Genomic DNA, 17,830 nt, shown 5'->3' with positions numbered 1-17,830 from the left:
TTATGTGCGATGTTAGTTTCCGACGGTCTGACGGCTTTATGTCTTTATGTGTTCCTGGCCAAAGCAACTTGTTCAACAGTGTTTTGTTTTCTGAGGCTCCTGAAAACATTTATCTGGCAGACTTTATTTACTTTACAAAAATAAATATGATCTTTTGCATTGTGCTGGTAGTTTGTTCCTTGAATGCAACGGTTTCATGCGCCTTAGGAAATAGTTCCACCTGAAAATATTATTAAACATTTTTTTGAAGAATTATTGGATAACATACACGTATACAACGTCTAGAGGAATAACATGACTATACAAGCTGCTTTAGAGTTATTTGAAGTGTATTTTCTCGCGTTAGAACCCTGCCTAATGCCCCTGTACCCGCCAATGTAAAGCTTGCAGGCTGTCAGAAGCTTCCTTAAATATCAAAAATATATTTAATCAAATACAAAAACTATGTGGGCCAATAGAAAACACACACAAAAGCTGAAATAATGTAAATAATCCTATTAAGTCGCCTGTCCCTTCAATAGTATATCTGGTTTGTTAAGCAACAAAGGACAGCTGTTACATGAGACTTGTCCAGCCACTTGGAAGAAGGACAGGATTTAATTTATTTATTTATTTATTTGTTTGTTTGTTTTGTGTTTGTTTTCTTTCTTTTTTTTGGGTGGGGGGGGTGGGGTTTACCCTGAAACTGGTAAAATGTCAATTTCATTTGCCATGAGCTGACTTATGATCCAGGTTGGAAAGTTCTTTTCTCACAAAATGTAATTGCTTCCATTGTTACAATTCTTCTCTTCTCTCTGTGTCTGTTTCTGCACCCTATCAAGTTAAATATTAATTGTCTGCTTAGGGAAGATCACTTATCAGGCTGAAACCAAATGCTACAAACACTCCCTTTTGTTGAAACAGAAAGTTAGCCTGTAGTTAGGTGGTATTGTTTCGGTAGAACCGTTAGAACATTATAACTGGGAGTTTTTACGAAGTGAAAATGGTTCACTGTCTGCAATACACAGAAGAGAACACAAAAACAGGCATGAAGACAGGTAATACAATACATGACAAAAGATCAATCATTGAGAAACCTTACTCCAAGGATATTTTTAATGTGTTTGACCTTATTTTACAAAACAAACAATAGGGGCTTATTCATACAATGACATTATCTTTATTCCCACATATAAAAATAGAGTATAAGCTGTCATGCACAATGGGTTATGCCATATTATACATATCCGCTTTTACATTTTTTCAGAGGGGTGTGGTATGCTGTATTTATTTTAATGATACAGTAATCCCTCTGAAATGTTTCTTAGATGCTCGTTTTTAGGGTTACAGTGGCCAAAGCAAGATATGGCCTATAACCATGACTACGGGGGTGAGCCTCTTTCTGGATGCACTGACCTACTGAGGACTGGGTCAAAGGTCGCCTGAGGACAGGGGCACAAGTGGCCAGTCAAAACTCCTGGCAATGCCAACCCTGCCTGCGCCTCCAGCCACGCTTGTCACTGTGTCGTTACCGCGTTCAGCTTCCCGGCTGACCCCCGAGATAAACCACATTCCAGGCTTCTTTTTTATGATTGACGTTGACAGGAAGACTAGTGCTATGCGACCACTTTCCCTCCCTCACTGCCACTACCCTTCAAATGTCAGAGGAAAACGCAAGCCAGGGTTAGCGATATTTGGTGAGCACTTAGCGTAGGTATACCTGCCTCACAGCTCCTATAAACCGTTCAGATAAAGGATCTTGGTCAATGTCGAGCACAGGCTGCGAAGGCATAAATGCCATATGTCCGTCTATTTAAAACCAGGTCACATGATCCCGCTAAATCACCCTTGTCCGGTGGTTCTGAGAGGTCTTAAACACTTTCCGCCAACTTCGCACAACCTTGTCTTTCATGTCATATCTTGAATTCCAAAGTATTACAAAGTTAGACAATAAGTTTTATCTCTGTTTTGTCATCAAAAGGTGGTACTGCTTTAGAGGACACATAGAGGTCATTCAATGCAGCAGGGTAAAAACAGTGGGATTTCCTAGCGTTTACCATAGTATCGAGACAAACTGGAGTGCTATCGATTGGCAAAGAGCAGTGCCGTTAAAATAACCCCACAAACATTTATAGGATGGAACAGGATGGCCTCCTTGTGAGTAAATCAATCTATTTCACACTGGGGGCTGATGTGAAGCAGTCAGGCCCAATTTCATTCACAATGCTTCCCCACTGACAAGGCCATGTGTACACCGGACTGCTAATTGGAAGAGCCGTGTAGATTGCAGAAAATTATTTGACCTATTTTGCAGTTGTCTCTAGCGCATGCCATTGCAAATGCAGGTGGAATCCAGAGTGCCGGTTGGTGCAAGGCTCTGTTCTTTTGGTCTGTTCATTCGGACTTCCTGTCATTTGTGCTGTATGTTTGTCAGACATTTTGTTTCAACTGACTCTGCTTTTTTTTAGACTTTCTAGTTTGTTGATTGGTAAGTATAACTGAATCCATGCAAACTGAGTTCTACTATAGAGGGGGGAGGAGGGGGAGGAAAATAGTACACAATAGTAATAAATATTCATTAATAATAATTAAGTACATAAATACTACCATGTCTTCAGTAAAAGTCTTGATCTTGATTGATTCTTCTATTGACAATTTCCTTTGCTCATGAAATAATAATCACCTAAATGCCTCTCTTTTTGTTCCAAGTTGCCTGTTTCAAGCCCTACAGTAGTGGTTGTGATTGTGTTTGATTTAAAAGGCCAATTTTGGCTGACTTCCCATTGGTACTTATTGCTCCCATTATTGACTAATAGGCCCATTTTCTGTTGTTTACTCACATATACATTCATAATTCCTTTAGTGACATAAATCTTTAAGTGTGAATTCTTATTATTGCTGTTAAAACATGATGGGGGACTTACTGAAACAATTCACAAACTGGATGTAAAACTGAGAATCTCTCTGCTTTATACAGTTGCTTTCTGTCTGGGAATACTTGTTGGTTTGTGGAATGCCTGGTTTCGTAGATCAGAAATGGACAAGCAGCATGAGATGGAAGGAGACATGTGGAGGAGTCATACGAACAATCAAATATATCTGAAGGGAAGCACCAGCGTACCTGAGATTTTTCACTTTTCTCCTTGCCTGGGTCGTTGGACCCCACGTCCCTATTCCAGCCTCGCTCAATTTCAAGCGAAAAATGAAAAGAAAAAAAAAAAAGCTGTAGGAAGTCCTCTGAACCACGGATTGCACTGGAGTTCACGTCATCCTCAGCTATGAAAGGTTTTGGAACGTTCGTTGAAGAGTGCAGCTATCCCAGACCCACTGAACTGAAAAACACCGCGCTAAATCATGCTTTAACAAGACAGTTTTCCACTAAGCGCTGTCTGGCGCTTCTCGGACTTTCCACCCGTTAAAACGCTGGCGACCGAACGTGCACGTCGCTGCGCTTTCATTGTCTCATGCGCTGACCTTCAAACAGCTCACGGTGACACTTCAGAGAGGACACGCCGCCGCGTGCAGCCCAGTGTGAACCGCTCAACTCCACATCAATCAATCAATCAATCAGCCGCCGATCGATACTACATTGACACGTGCGATGTCATGGATTGCGGCACACTATCCCCCCCGCGCTTCCCTCCTCCAGCCTGTAGCAACGAAGGCCCGCAGAGGTGACCTGCTGCCACCGCACGTAGCCGAGTGGCCGCGGGGAACGTTCTCGTTTGGGGGAGGGGGGTGACGGTGGAGAGGTGGAGGGAGGGGGTGCGGCTCTCTGACACGGAGAACAGATGCCTTACACTAACAAACAGCGCAGTGGGCCTCTGCTTCCCACTGCGACTGGAATCTTCTCTGTCGCAGCAACAGGAAGCCCAGGACTTACAGCTGGCTCAGTCGAGGCACAATATCGCCGCGGAAACTGCGCAGGTGATATGCAAATTGACCGCAGTTTTTTTTTTTTTTTTTTTTCGCATGAGTTTTTTTTTTTCTTCTTTCTTTGTGTTTTACTGTTCTCCCGCGGCTGGCTTCAGTTACTCGTTCAAAGGAGCGCTTTGCTGTTAGTAGGGGCACTTCATCTTGATGAATAACTTGGGGGAATCAGCAGGAAACCTGCTTCAAACATGCTCGTACATTTGTACACATACATCAAGGGTGCATTCGCTTGACCTTTAAAACATAAATCTGAAACACACGATCATCATACCTTTTTTTAATAGAAGAGCTTTAAATTATGCTAAAATTACAATTAAACTTTACAAATAAGATATAAGATCAACACCAACATCATTGGCCTACAACAATAGCTCTAAGATTGTTTTTAATATAATTTATGTATTTTAGTTACTAAGGTTGTTTATTTATGCAAATGAAGACATTACACCCCTAGGTGATTTGATTTACATTTTGACACATAAAAATGCTAATGAAACACAAGTGTTAACAATCAGATTTTAAGTATCTTTAAATATCATTTTTATTGAGACAAATAGCCTAGTCGGTGTATGTTATGCAAGGGAGTCTTTACAGCATTCATCAGTCTAATTAATTGGCCATATAATTATGAAATGTAACTGCACATTGTGAATTTTATTATTTGAATGTATAACTATGATCAGGTGAAGCTTCCAAATTTAAACATAGGCATAAAAAGCTAAAGCAATAGTATTCGTTCAGGGAGTCCACGTGTATCATCATGTATTTGTTGATTTGAACCAATCAAATAAATTTGCTCCCCACAACAAAAGACTTTGCTTTGCTGCTTTGCTTCAAAATTGTGAGCATGCAAATGATGATGATTATTATTAATTAATGATTCACACTGTGTGGCAGATTCACTATGATCATGCAATGGTACAAACACCAGAGCAGCATTTGATTCTCAAAGGACTGACAAAAGTAAAATCTGAAAATGGTCAACATTCTCCACTGACAACAAAATGTCTTGTTTGTTTTTAATAAGAGAACGGAATAAAAACTTCAAAAACTTGCAGACATACCACCAAAACGTATTGTCTTTGTGACTGAGTTGCAGTTTAGCAGGAGTTGCTGCTACGGCAAAGATATTCTAGATAATAGCTGACTGAAAAACAGATGGTGAAATGTGAAAGCTTTGGTCATTTAGATGCAACGAATGCCCGTCTCCTGCTCTGGCCGCAGTGACCCATACACTCTACGCTACACTACCCTGACAATGGCCACCGGTCTGATGATTTACTGCCGGTTTTTGACATTAGCGAGGGTGATCAGCTTGTAAGTTGTCTTTTTTCTTAACATGTGGTGCGGGAATGGAACCCACAACCTTCATCTGACAGGTCCAGTCAACTGCACCGCATGGATGCTCTGATTGTGTAGTTGTTCATTGTTCAGAAAAGGCTTCTCTTATTATTTATCTGTTCTCTAACTTGCCCTACATTACATATGTGTATATGCGTTTCTATTAACAGGCAATAGAAAATGTCATAAATACATGAAAGCACCTTTATTTATTTGCTTTTTTTTTGTAATGCTGGCCGGGTCACATTTAATATCCTTGATTTTATTTTTCAATAAATACATACAATTTCAACAGGCTGTACATGCAGCTATGTATTTCCATTCTCACTCTTTCTTCTGAGATATGATTATACATCTTGAAAAACATTGTGGTATAGATAAACTTTAACCACACACACACACACACACACACACACACAAACACAAACACATAAATCCACAAAGTAAGTGAAAGAGACTGGTGCAACAGCCTTCATAAACGGATCCACTGCACAGACTACAGTGAACTACTTATTGCACATTTTGAGTTCGGCCAAGGTTCACAGCAGCGCCAAGGGCTTAAGAAATAAGACACAAACACGCTTTTAATTAATCTACCATGAATATTTGAAACTTACATCCCTTTAAAGTAGGATTATTATTTGGTATCTGAAATTATGGATAAATTATGAAGAGAAACAGACGCAGCTTGCCTGCATTTTAATTACTCCCTACTGCAGGGGGAAAAAAAAAAGACTTTTCATCAGCTGCCAAGTAGTCTACCACCTACAGTAGTGGAGCTAGTCTTCCACATTGTTGAGTGGCACTCAGGCAAACACCAAATTCCAGAGTGATACTTGAAATGCAACATAGCAGTACTATTGTTCAGCTCATAACAATTGGCTGGTGATCCTCTTTGTAAAAAAAAAAATGTATTGGTAGGTTTTATTCAAAGTGACTTATACTACCAAAATGACGGTGCCAAATATTTGTGGATCTGTGTTCCTGCCAAATATAAAAGTATATGTGCAAATGTGCTTATGAGCATGTGTTCAAGCATGTAAGCTTGTATGGAAAATGGTTATACACATAATGCCTCGGCTCATTTTGTAGCCTAAAACTAAGGCCTGAGGGCTGAATTTTTTTCAGCTTTTGGGTGGATTACAAACATTCATTTATTCTTCAAAAGAATTGGAAAGAAGTGGATATCTCAGATGCCATGGAAACGTGAAGTATTTCAGGAAAAATTTGAACCATGTTTAAGGTGTCAAGGAACACTTTTTTAAACATTTTGTTCGGTATGTAATAAGTTATCAAGTGTTGTCATGCTGGTCCACTGAGCTTCTTAGCTCTTGCTCAAACATGCTCCACTCCACCGTTGGTGATTTGCAGGACAATCTCCCCAGTCAGACTGTGAAAAGGGTCAGGGCTGAGGGCTTGTCTAGTCCCAGGTCTTAAGCTGATCCACAAGGACCCTAATCTCCTTAAAACTGAGGTTCCAACTGCCTGTTTATTAGCCAATCAGCAGGGTCTGGGAACTTCTTCATGCTTAATGTTCACTTGATATTGCGTGTTTAAATAGTCTCGGCAGCTTTACTTCATTTAATCGAGCAATAAACTGGAACTACCAAGTGATCTGGTGACTCACATTCACTTTAATGGTTTTAATGACTGCCAACCAGCAGCGTTACCTGCACTTTGGAAAACTGGTCTTTGGCAACATGGTCAATTGTGTAAATGGCTTGTAAGGGCTTTGTGCAGACAGGAAATAAATACTTAGAAATCAATCAAATAGATCCATGTTTTATAACCAAGAGGGGGACATTAGTAACAGTACAAATCAGTGATTCTCTCACGAGTAGATTTAAAACCCGACCTAACAGACTGTAATCCCATGAAGGCAGATTTAAGTTTGGCCGATGTCAACATAAAACTTTGAGACGGTCGGACTGAATTACTGAAGCAATTCAGTCGATCTGGCATTAGGAGATGTCGGGTTAAAGAACGTAAGTGGAGGAGACACACCACTGTGGGCATTTTCAATTGCTCCTTCCACATACTCAATTAACTGTGAAACTAGAGAGAGGGACCCTCCCCCACTCCCCTGACCCTGTTCCAGCCACGGCACTTGCTTTCTAGAACAGTTTGACATTTTTTTCTCAAAAATGTCAAAGATAAAAAAAAGGGCAAACTACTTCCTCGAACCAAACCTGCTAGCAACTTATTATTTTACTGCAACGTACAGACACGGAGAATGTAATGTATATTCAGCAAGCTGATTTATTATTTCTTAAATGACCTTCTTTTGTGGAGGGCTTGTCAGCAGTACTGCAAAGGTGTAGGGTCTGTGTAACCCACTTTTTTTTCTTCTTCTTTTAATCCCCCTGATATCGATTAGCACCGTTGTGCCTTCGGACTCGTGGAATGGACTTTCTGACGCCATGGGGTTTTCTCCTTGGGGTAGAAGGTCCACCACGCGCGGGCCATTGAAGCCAATTTCAGCCCTGCCTGCCCTCGGAGTTGTATCAAGGTGGGAGGTCACTCGCAGGGCGGCAGATGAGATCTCAGATATGGTTTTTGAGAGAAATACTCCCTCCATTAACACGGCACTGTCCTGCCGCCTGTCGCACTACTTCTGCTACTAGTACCACCATTGCTACAACTTCTTTATTTTCTACTTTTATACGCCACTTTTAGCTGTAGTTGGTTGGGACGCAGGCTCATAAATGGACTCGATTTCCCTCCTCTTTTGCCCAGCATTGCTTTTAAAGGCACCGGGAACCTGTGCAGAAGCCTGGAGCGTTCGAACCGGCGGCGGATTCAAAAAGGCAGCGTTTCCCCCGTGACAATCCCCCGCGCCGCGGCTTGATGTGATGTCAACCCAAGTGACACGGCGGCTTCGCGTTGCACCCACCCCCGGACAGGTCAGCCACAGCCCCTGTCAGCCTCTGTCTGCCGGGAGAGCTCTAGCTCAGATGCCGAGTTGACCCCTGCACCCTTGTGTACACTGTTTACCCTGAGAAGTTGGCACCTGTACGGGAAAAAAAACAACAAAAAAAAAACAAGTCCACTTCCTTTTCTTCAAAGCAAATTGACAACTATGAGGTCCAGTCGAGCCCAGGTGGCCTCCTGGGGCTGCCAAACTTGGGAAACGCTTAACTGCCTGACCGTGAAATTCAGAATTTTTCAAAGAGGAGTAAAACTTCTTTCTGATGTTACCTTGAAATGTGTCTGTTTAATAGACGACAAAACATTATGCAAATGCATCGCCGAGTGACGAATGAACTCGGAACAAAGCAAAAGAAGAAGAAGCTTCAGCGGAGACTTGTTTTTTTTTTCATAGTTCAGTTTCCTGGCAGGATTTCTTTTGATTCCTCCACATTCTCCATAAATAATGTAAAGAGCGATTAGGAATACTAAAATGTAACAAATTAGATTTTAAATACATTTGACCTTTCAAGTTAGAGGTTAAAAGAATGGACGGTAATTAAAGATAAGCTGCCTCAGGTTTCCCGGTTTCCTGAATAGTGTTCTATTCTTGGAGAGCATTAATGCATGAGTAATTATGTAGAATTATTCAATAGGAGCATATTTATGCAAAGACGTTTAAATGACAGCCTAATCTGTTGCATTATGTTCATTGTTTTGCAAATGTGGTTGATGATTGTGTTATCTGTCTCTTGCTTTAGCAACACCTGTTTTGTATAATTAAAACAAACTTTGACACGGGATGTTGACTGGAGCAATCAACATACTCATAAATGGCATTCTTTTCCGGATAATAGCTATCCTGTGATGAGTTTCCATATGTGGGTCTTCAAGTCACCAAAAGCTACAGTACATAATTTAATGGTTCCCTTTGCCTTAATTGTTGGGGATAGTGACGCGTTAATTAGATTTTTAAAATATTACAGTTTGGACAAGGTGTTCAGTAATGATTTCAGGTAATCATTTTTGAGTGAATGGTATAAAAAACTAAATACAAATAGCTTGTATGCTGTATATGATTATTTGGCAATTCAACACAGGAGTGAAAATATGACATATAAACAGCCAATGATTTAATAACTGCTGCATAAGCATTGATTGAACAGTACATGCCTAATTGCTTGAAAGGGGCAAATACATGCACATTTTTTCAAAGCGATAATATAAAATGGTCATGATCATAAAATGTGCTTAACACACATTTTGTTGGCGGCCTCATCTTGACAACTATTAAGCCTGTACAACCAAATACCAAAGAATGTTTATTAAATAGCATGTTCCCAATTAAATTAAATATTTAGCATATGAAAGGATGGATATATTTCATAAGGAAATACAATGGATTTATCAAAGCTTGTTTGACACCCAATATAGCCAAACCAAAAACACTTTTACAAATCCATCCATTGGATGTTTAAAGATATATCACTACATCCTTTAAAAGGTGTTCTAATGATTTGCGAATTATATGAATGAAGCAAAAAATAAATTGAAAAAATTGGAAATAAACTGAAAAATTTTGAGTCTCAAGATTTGAACTGTAATGTAACTTAAATGAAATCGCTTATGTCTTCAAACGAAGCTCCCAAGAGGTCAAAGTCAATAACCCATTACGTGGATTAAAAGAGCATTGCCTTTTCCTTGCCGTTCTGCAATAGCCAACAGATAGCTTCTGATTTTTATTCATTGGTTTCTATCGCAAAGAAATAGTTGGTAAAGAACATGTCAGGATCAATCGTGTATCAGGCACACGCAGTTGACAGAAAGACATGCTGTTCTGTATAACACTGGACTTCCTGCCTCACAAACCAAAACAACAAAAAAAAAAAACCTTAGCACAAATTCCCTCACGATCAACCTCTGTGGTGTACAAAACACATTCTGGTTATGAGCTGACAACACGGTGCCTTTATTAACCACGGTTTTCATCTGTGACAGATCACACAAGGTATCTCGGAGGTGTGCCGCTGATTGTATCAAGCCCTAGCTGAGCATCTCCTAGTTTTGGCCCTTTAGAACATTTAAACTGATTCGCCATGAAATACAGCCATTGGCAGGTTTCCAGCTTTCCCCCGCAAAAGTCTTGTAGCTGCGAGGCGCATCGTGTCCCGGTGGATGTGCATACAGTCAGATTTCTCATCTTAAATCCATGGAAGCAAGTGCTCCATCAAAACAGAGACTACTGCTGTTCCTAGGACTATCCATTCTGCGGGATTCCAAAAAAAAAAATGGCAGGATTCATGAGTCAAAACATCTGTGGTCTCATATGCTTCCACTTCAGGTATGTCTGAAAGGAAAGATATCAGCAGGACCCCTCGTCCATTGACAGTCATTCTGATGTCTTTGTTAGTCAGCTTCCTTTTGTATCAGTCTGTGTTCTGATGTATAATTTTTTTTAAAAATGAAACATTACAAAGACTTTTTTTGCTTCTCTCAAATTTTGAAAATGGAATTGCATAGTGCGGTTATTGTTTTATGTGTCTGAAAAGACCAGAATCGTAAATATTGTGATCACAAATACAATTTTCCAAGGTCAGCATAAACCGCAGCAGCAGTAAGAACAAGAATAGCATGTGTTTCTGTACTGTACTTTATACGTGGATCTTAAAATACTTTACAGAGAGCTTGCATCCTCCTGCACAAAGTCATATGGACCACCTGGGTGAACAATGCAGTCACTCCATGATATTTCTAGTGCTTGAAGTAAAAAGTATGGAACTATGCTGATACAATAAGAAGGTAATACAATCTGTAAAACCACGTGCTGGGGTTTTTGAGAGCAATGGCAGACCGTTTTGGGGGGGGGAGGGGGGTCTTGGGTTGAGAGATTGCAATTGTGGAATGGGGACAGTGGGAGGGAGAGCATACGTGGAGTTTATGAGAAGTAGCGGAACGCTTGAAGAAGTGCCGGTACTCAGAAGAGCTGAACGTAGATGTCCCCGTCTGTTCCAACCCACTTCAAGCTCGGGCTATTTCACAATTGAGAAGTCTTGATTCATTTAAAAAATTAAAGACTGGAATAACTGATTTAATTGACTGATTGATATAGATGGGGAATTTGGCTAGGATGCTGGGGTGAAAGAATATATTTTCCTCATGTGCTGCCCGAATATGGTTAGAAGCGGTGTATTTCTTTAGTTTTGAACATTGAGCATTGATATTTGTCATTTACATGATATCCCTTATGGTTTGTGCCCAATATTTGTTGTCTTTGACATTACTGTTAGAAACACGATACAAATACACCACAGACATTGTTTTTTGATTCAGAAAAGAAAATGTTCTGTTTTCAAGAATTGACCAGTTTCCAAGTTTCCACTCTAAATTAGGTTCAGTTGCTTAAATCACTGTCTGGCATATATTTTATATAATTTAATACATATATTTTAGAAATACTTTCAGAGGATAAAACAGTTGAAACATTTTCAGCACGGCATCAGCAGTTACAATAATCTTTCAGTTTTACAGTTGGTACAGAAAGACTTAATTGAAAAGCGGGCCACTTCTCAAATAAACTCGAGATTTAGGGGTGCTAAAACGTAGGTAGCGACAGAACATTTCTGGAGACATTTAGGAGACTCGCGAGGAGAAGGAGCAGAGGGGCTGGATTTCTGAAACAAAATGGCGATCATAATACAAAAAGCCTGAGCTATGTCTGAAATGCTAATGTGCATTATGAGCTTCCAACATCATAGGCCATAAGCAGATGGATCAGAATTAGGCCAGATTAAAGGAAAAATGTCATTTACCATATGAGTGTCAGCAAAAAATGCATTATTCTGCTTGGCAGAAGAATAAAAAGCTGGCATGCAGGTTTGCAGTGGGGAGTATGCCCTTTTCCCTTCTGCCTTCCTTTCCTAAAATGTATGGGTGAACAGCACAGCATAATGCCTCTCTGCAAACTCACTTCTCCTGTTTACATTTGAAACATGCCGCATGTGTGGACCAGCATGGACGGCAGATACGGAAATCAGCAAACGAAACGCCAGAGTGTGGGAATTCGGAAAATAGACAAAGTATGTCACAATCGGAGCATGGAGGAATTGCGTAACTCCTCGTAGGGAAATGTAGGTGTGAAAGGGGCCACGGGGTGGAGATCAGCTGCGAAGCTACAAGCAATGGTAATTAGTGTGCCTATTTATACCTGCTGGGAAAACTGGTTAGGGAAGATCAGTGAGCTGGGATTTCACAGCCCCTCCACCCCCCTCCTCCAAACCCCCCCCATCCACCCCCGCCCACTCCTTTCTGGTATTGACGATGGCCCATGCAAAGCTTGGACTAAGCAAGTGGCCCCGTAGGAAGAAACTGACCCTCAGGCGGTGGGTTTGTTTCAGTAGCCTCGCATCGCCTCCAAAACAAAAAAAAGCTGAAGGGCTTTGGGGGAAGCGCCTGCGTGGGTAAATCCGGAGAGGCGACGTTTAGCGAACTGTCTCGCTTCCTAAAAGCCTCCCAGCTGCTCGGGGTTTGCGGGCCCATTCGCTCGGGTGCCTGCCCGCGCTGTGCTCTGCGTTCGTGGGCTTCTTTCCAAGCGGAGGGGGGAACTGCATAAGCAGATACCATCGCGCTACAGTTGTAACTCGTTACGCTTTCTTTAATGCTGGATACGACACGGCCGTCTGTCATATAGCATAAGGTCACGCCAGGCTGTTGATCGTTGGTGCACTTGCTCATATGTATATGCCATTTATATAGTGTATTTCTGTGCTGTAATCCAAAGTTCTTCACAAAAAAAAAAGCTAGAGCAACATTTTTGCAGGCAGTATAAATAATTAAATACATAGTTTTCCTCAGTCATTAGAATGTGTGTAGCTGCTTACAAGATTCTCTGTGACCTATTGTGTTTTAAAGGTATATTTTTCCTTCTCTCATGCAATGCACTGCAGCCTGTAGTGTGACATATATGCGGATGGTGGAACTGGAATTTTGGGGTGAACTGTTTGAATTCCGACGAAATCATATCCATGTAATATTTCAGACGGCATCTGTGAAAGCATTCAGACGTGAGGAAAATGATTATTTGTGCCAGCTGCTTCCAATAAAGACAAAGTAGAATGCAATTATCTCGTGTGATATCTAATTATGTTCGTGCAGTATTGTGCGTTCCAATGTTAAATGCAGTTCATGGGTTGCTGTGGTGAGGAGGAGGAGGTGGAGGGGAGCTCGTATGGCAAATGCTGCTTTGGAAACGGCGGAATACCACCGAAGACGAATGCATTTGAATATAAACTACTTAATTCCCCGCTTATCCTCGCCAGTGGCTATGTTTGCATGGTGTGTAAGTTTGCAATTTTTGTATCTATGATCTACTCCCTGCACAGCCCGGGGTGGGGGACGGGGGACGGCGGGAATTATCATGGTTAAAAAGGTCATTCCAATATGTTCGTACCAATTGACACTGTGAAATCACAATGGTTTGCTGCCCTGCTCGCAGATGAGATGAGATATTTTTCATTTTTGAAATCATTTTACATGATATATAATGAAATCACTTTTTCAGCAGATGGTGCTTGAGCAATTTTAAAAACCTGTATTTGATCATCGTTGAACATATACCTTCTAGTAATCCTTTAGAGAGCATGAAATGGGTTCCTGCTGCCAAAAAATTAAAAATGTTAACTGAACATGAAAATCAAATATTCTGGATTCAGCTGAATCCAGAGGCTGTGCATCATTTCATCGCTGTCGTTATGCAGAAAATAAGGGCCATGATGAGAAAACCTGACAAAATAATTAAATTTGATAACTGTCTTCATCCACTGTTACTACTGATGGCAAATATCCCATAAACAAAAAAATAAAAGGCGTGTACGCTAAATGAAAAAAAAAACGTGCTACGGTGCATTTTAAGGCTGTGTAAAATCCAGTCACCCAGGCTGCGGTCCCCATTAGTTTACCTACAGGCTGAAGTCTCTTCATTCCTCCGCTTGTACCCCTGTCAGGACCTGGAATCCGTGCAGCGTGTGACGGCAGGGTTTCCTCCTCTGCACTGCGATTCAGCAAGAGCGGTTCCCTTCCTGGCACACACGCCACCCTCCTCGGCATCAAGCTTTTTCCTTTTCTTTCTGGAATTCTGCAGTATTATCGCGGCTGTTGTGTTTTCAGACGCTGCAGCCATAGATATCCATATTGCCATTTTAGAGCCACTTGCGAGTCACGTTGACCGTTCGTTTCCGAAAATAGATTCTTCATTACGTCAGGCAAAGCGCACTACAGTAGGAAAGAAAATCGCCTCTGAAAAAAAATATGGCCGCAGAGACATTTTCCAGGGGTTTTTTTTTTTTCTTGTTTCCGAGCATTCAGTAATGAAAACAAGCTAAAGAGCAGGTGGAGAGGGCTGGATTACGATGTAAAGCTTTGTTGATTGATATTACAAAAGCTTTAATGTTTGAGTGGACATGCTTCCACAATGGCCTACTTTTATTTATGCCAAAACTTTGAAGATGAAAACTCCCTGTTCAGTTGTGCTCGCTGTTTGTCTTGGATAAGGGCAACACAAAATGGACACGCCTTGTACAGTTTCCACATTACTTTCAGTGACAGTATGACAGTCGGTGAAGGGTAGGAATGCTGTCGAAGATCAATATCATGATCCAGACATTTAGGAAGGATTAATCACAAGGTGAAAAAATAATAACATGTCTGAGGAGAGTGTTTCTACTGATTGAACTGTTGTAAGAAGATACCTCAAGAAGTGATCTCACCTGAACAAGTCCTCTCCGGATCTCCCTTTTCCATCTCACACTATACGGCTAATATTTAATATTATAGTGATTTTATTTAAATCAACATAAAAATGCAAATAATATTCACATTTATTATCGCTTTATGGGATTTGCCTCATCGTATTAAGGCACTGTTCTATTGCATGGATGGGCCCCGCGGTCTGGGCAATGCACAGCTGGCTCTGGCATCGCTCGCGGATGGGAGGGTTTCAGTAGGCCTCAGAATGGCAGCACTTCATCGCTCACCAGCAACCCCTGCTGGTCATCCGTGCGCCCAACAAGTATTTTAGAGCGCCCTCCAGGATCCAGAGCAGAGCTTTCAGCAAGATGTATTGGATTTTCCAAAGAGAAGGGGGGAAATATCAAAAATAAACTCAGAAACAAGTCACGATTTCTTAAGTTCATAGATGATTATATAATCCCCCTGAGTTTGCTGGTAATTATATATTCAGACTCCAGTGCCTGCCACCTGTTTTTTTTAGCTAAGGGGAATGAGGCTGCATGAACTGTAGCGATATACTGTATGCTGTGTATAGTTACATAGTTCCACACTCTGTGTGACGTGTGCAATCTGACCAACATCAATATGTGTTCAAAACATATTTTTAATGAGTTCATAAGCAGTGGTGGACACTCTCATCAACATGCCTCCACCACACCAAAGGCCTAAATTCTTAACCACACTGTATTGCTTGGAAATATCACAAAAGTAACAATGACGATGACAATATAAAATTATAATGACTTAAATCACTGTGCACCAGAATAAGCATATATGGCTCTTTTTTTGTGAACTTGCGGTACCAGTGGTAATTCAAAACAGATGAGGAAGAAGCATAATTACATTGTTACTTGTTATAGCATTCTGAGTTTCACAGACCCAGGCACAAATGTTACTAATTATAAATTACACAGAGAGACATGAGAAGTGGCTTGTGAATCATTCCATTGCACTGTGCTTTTTACAGTACATATAAATATACTGAACGTGTCTTCATACCTGTGTGAAAGAAATTTACATTTTCACTGACCCCAGTGATATATAAAATAAATAAATAAATAAATAATCAAGGGAGATTTCAAAATGAATATTTTATAAGGAAACAAAGCCTGAGAACTGTCATTGAATGTCAGTCAAGTGTCACTGATTTGACAGAAAGTACATTACCGACAAGCCAGAAAGACATAAGTGTCCATTGAGCAAATCTAAGGCGAGTGAGTAAAGCTGATGAGCTGTTAAAATGGCTTATTATGTTTTCAGATGCCATATCTGTTTTGTCAAGGGAAGAGGATTTCAATTTAATGCCAAAGTCTGACTCTACGTCCATAATGTGCACTTGGAGCTCCTTTGTCATTACATGGCTATTATGAGGTGAAGCTCCCGGAATGAGGAATAGCTGCTAATCTCATTCTCTATGATGTCAGGTTTTCTAATCCTATGACGCTGAGCCTTGGCTGCAATAACAGTGTTTCAGCTCAAATGCTTTGTGACTTTGAGTGTCGGTTTAAGTTCACATTTCAGATGTCGATCTGCGAGTTTAAGAAGATGTAAAGCACAATTGTTTTGTGATTTAATTATCTGATAACATTGTACACTGTATGCTTTTCCAATTAAAATCTTGTATGTAAGCCTCACTTGTCAATCCTAACTACCCCCCCTCCCCCCCCAAAAAAATATCTTCAGCATTCTGACGTTTCTGACTGATATGAATCTTTGCCATGTCTATCATCTTTGATATTTTTTGTATGTTTTCTCTTGTCAAGTAATGCGATGTAATCTTTCTTTTGTTTGATATGGCATGTACTGTTTCAGGTATTTTGCCCTACTTTTACGTGGTAAAATACTGAATAAACATTGGCATGCTGAAATATCTGTCATTTTTTAACAAAGAACATAAAAATGTTTGTTTTCTTTTACAAGTCAAAAAATTACAACACATAAAGTACATTCAGAGTTTAGAGAACAATATGCCATCAACTAGACAAGCACAATGTGCAGTTTTTGCTTGTTTGTTTGTTTGTTTATTACAGAAGTAGTGCCTCTTGAACAGTAGTTTTAAGGTCACTTTTGTGTGATTTTGCTGAAAAAAAAATTATTTTTGTTAAATAAGCAAATGCACTTATAAATAAATGCACAAGGGGATTATTTCTGTTAATAATAATAACAACAACAACAACAATAATACTAATAATAATAATAATAATAATATCAATAATAATCATCACCATAATCATCATCATCGTCATCATCATCATCATCATCATCATCATCATCATAATACGTGTTTTCATGAAATTGTAGTGAAATCAAAATAAAATGGAATTGAAAGCATTCATCATGTAGCCATACATGATTAACATTCTGGTGTCGTACGCTTGCTCAGGGAGAGGTCGCTGTTGCGTGCCCGTACTTCCCAGGGCACCAGAATTAGCATGTGAAAATATGCCACTTGTTAACTTGCATGTGACTTTTGGGTTTGCGCGGCCGTCAGCCCAGGGATGGTCAAGACTCCTCCGTAATGTGGAGGTGGGGAAGCGAGGGAAGGAATGAGAAAGAGAAATAAAGCAAGAGTAAGTGAAAGAATATGAGATAAAATGAGATTAAAAAGCAAAAGACAAAGAGTGATGGTGGTGGAACAAGAGATAAAGAAAGAGGGAGAGAGAGACATAGAGAATGAGAGAGAGAGAGAGGAAGGGAGAGAGAGAGCGAGCAAGAGAGAGATAGAGAAAGAGAGAGAGAGAGAGGAAGGGAGAGAGCGAGAGAGACAGAGATAGAATGAGAGAGAGATAGATAGAGTGAGAGAGAGAGAGAGATAGAATGAGAGAAAGAAAGAATGAGAGAGAGAGAGGTCAGGGAGAGGGAGGGAGGATCCGGGCCTGAGGAGAAG

At 40.4% G+C, this 17,830-nt stretch overlaps 1 long non-coding RNA gene across 1 annotated transcript in view; it reads right to left on the bottom strand.

Annotated features, from left to right (window-relative positions):
• The window catches only part of LOC118229333, a 36,643-nt gene extending 22,197 nt beyond the window's left edge, over positions 1-14,446 (bottom strand). Inside the window, exon 1 of the long non-coding RNA XR_004765651.1 lies at positions 14,115-14,446. This is a non-coding gene — a long non-coding RNA (uncharacterized LOC118229333). The remainder of the gene's footprint in view (positions 1-14,114) is intronic.
• Positions 14,447-17,830: the final 3,384 nt, after the last annotated feature.

This window comes from Anguilla anguilla, chromosome 6 (assembly GCF_013347855.1).
Source record: "Anguilla anguilla isolate fAngAng1 chromosome 6, fAngAng1.pri, whole genome shotgun sequence".
Classification (NCBI taxonomy): Eukaryota; Metazoa; Chordata; class Actinopteri; order Anguilliformes; family Anguillidae; genus Anguilla; species Anguilla anguilla.
The sequence above is the reverse complement of the archived record's forward strand: the minus strand, read 5'-3'. Positions and strand labels throughout refer to the sequence as shown.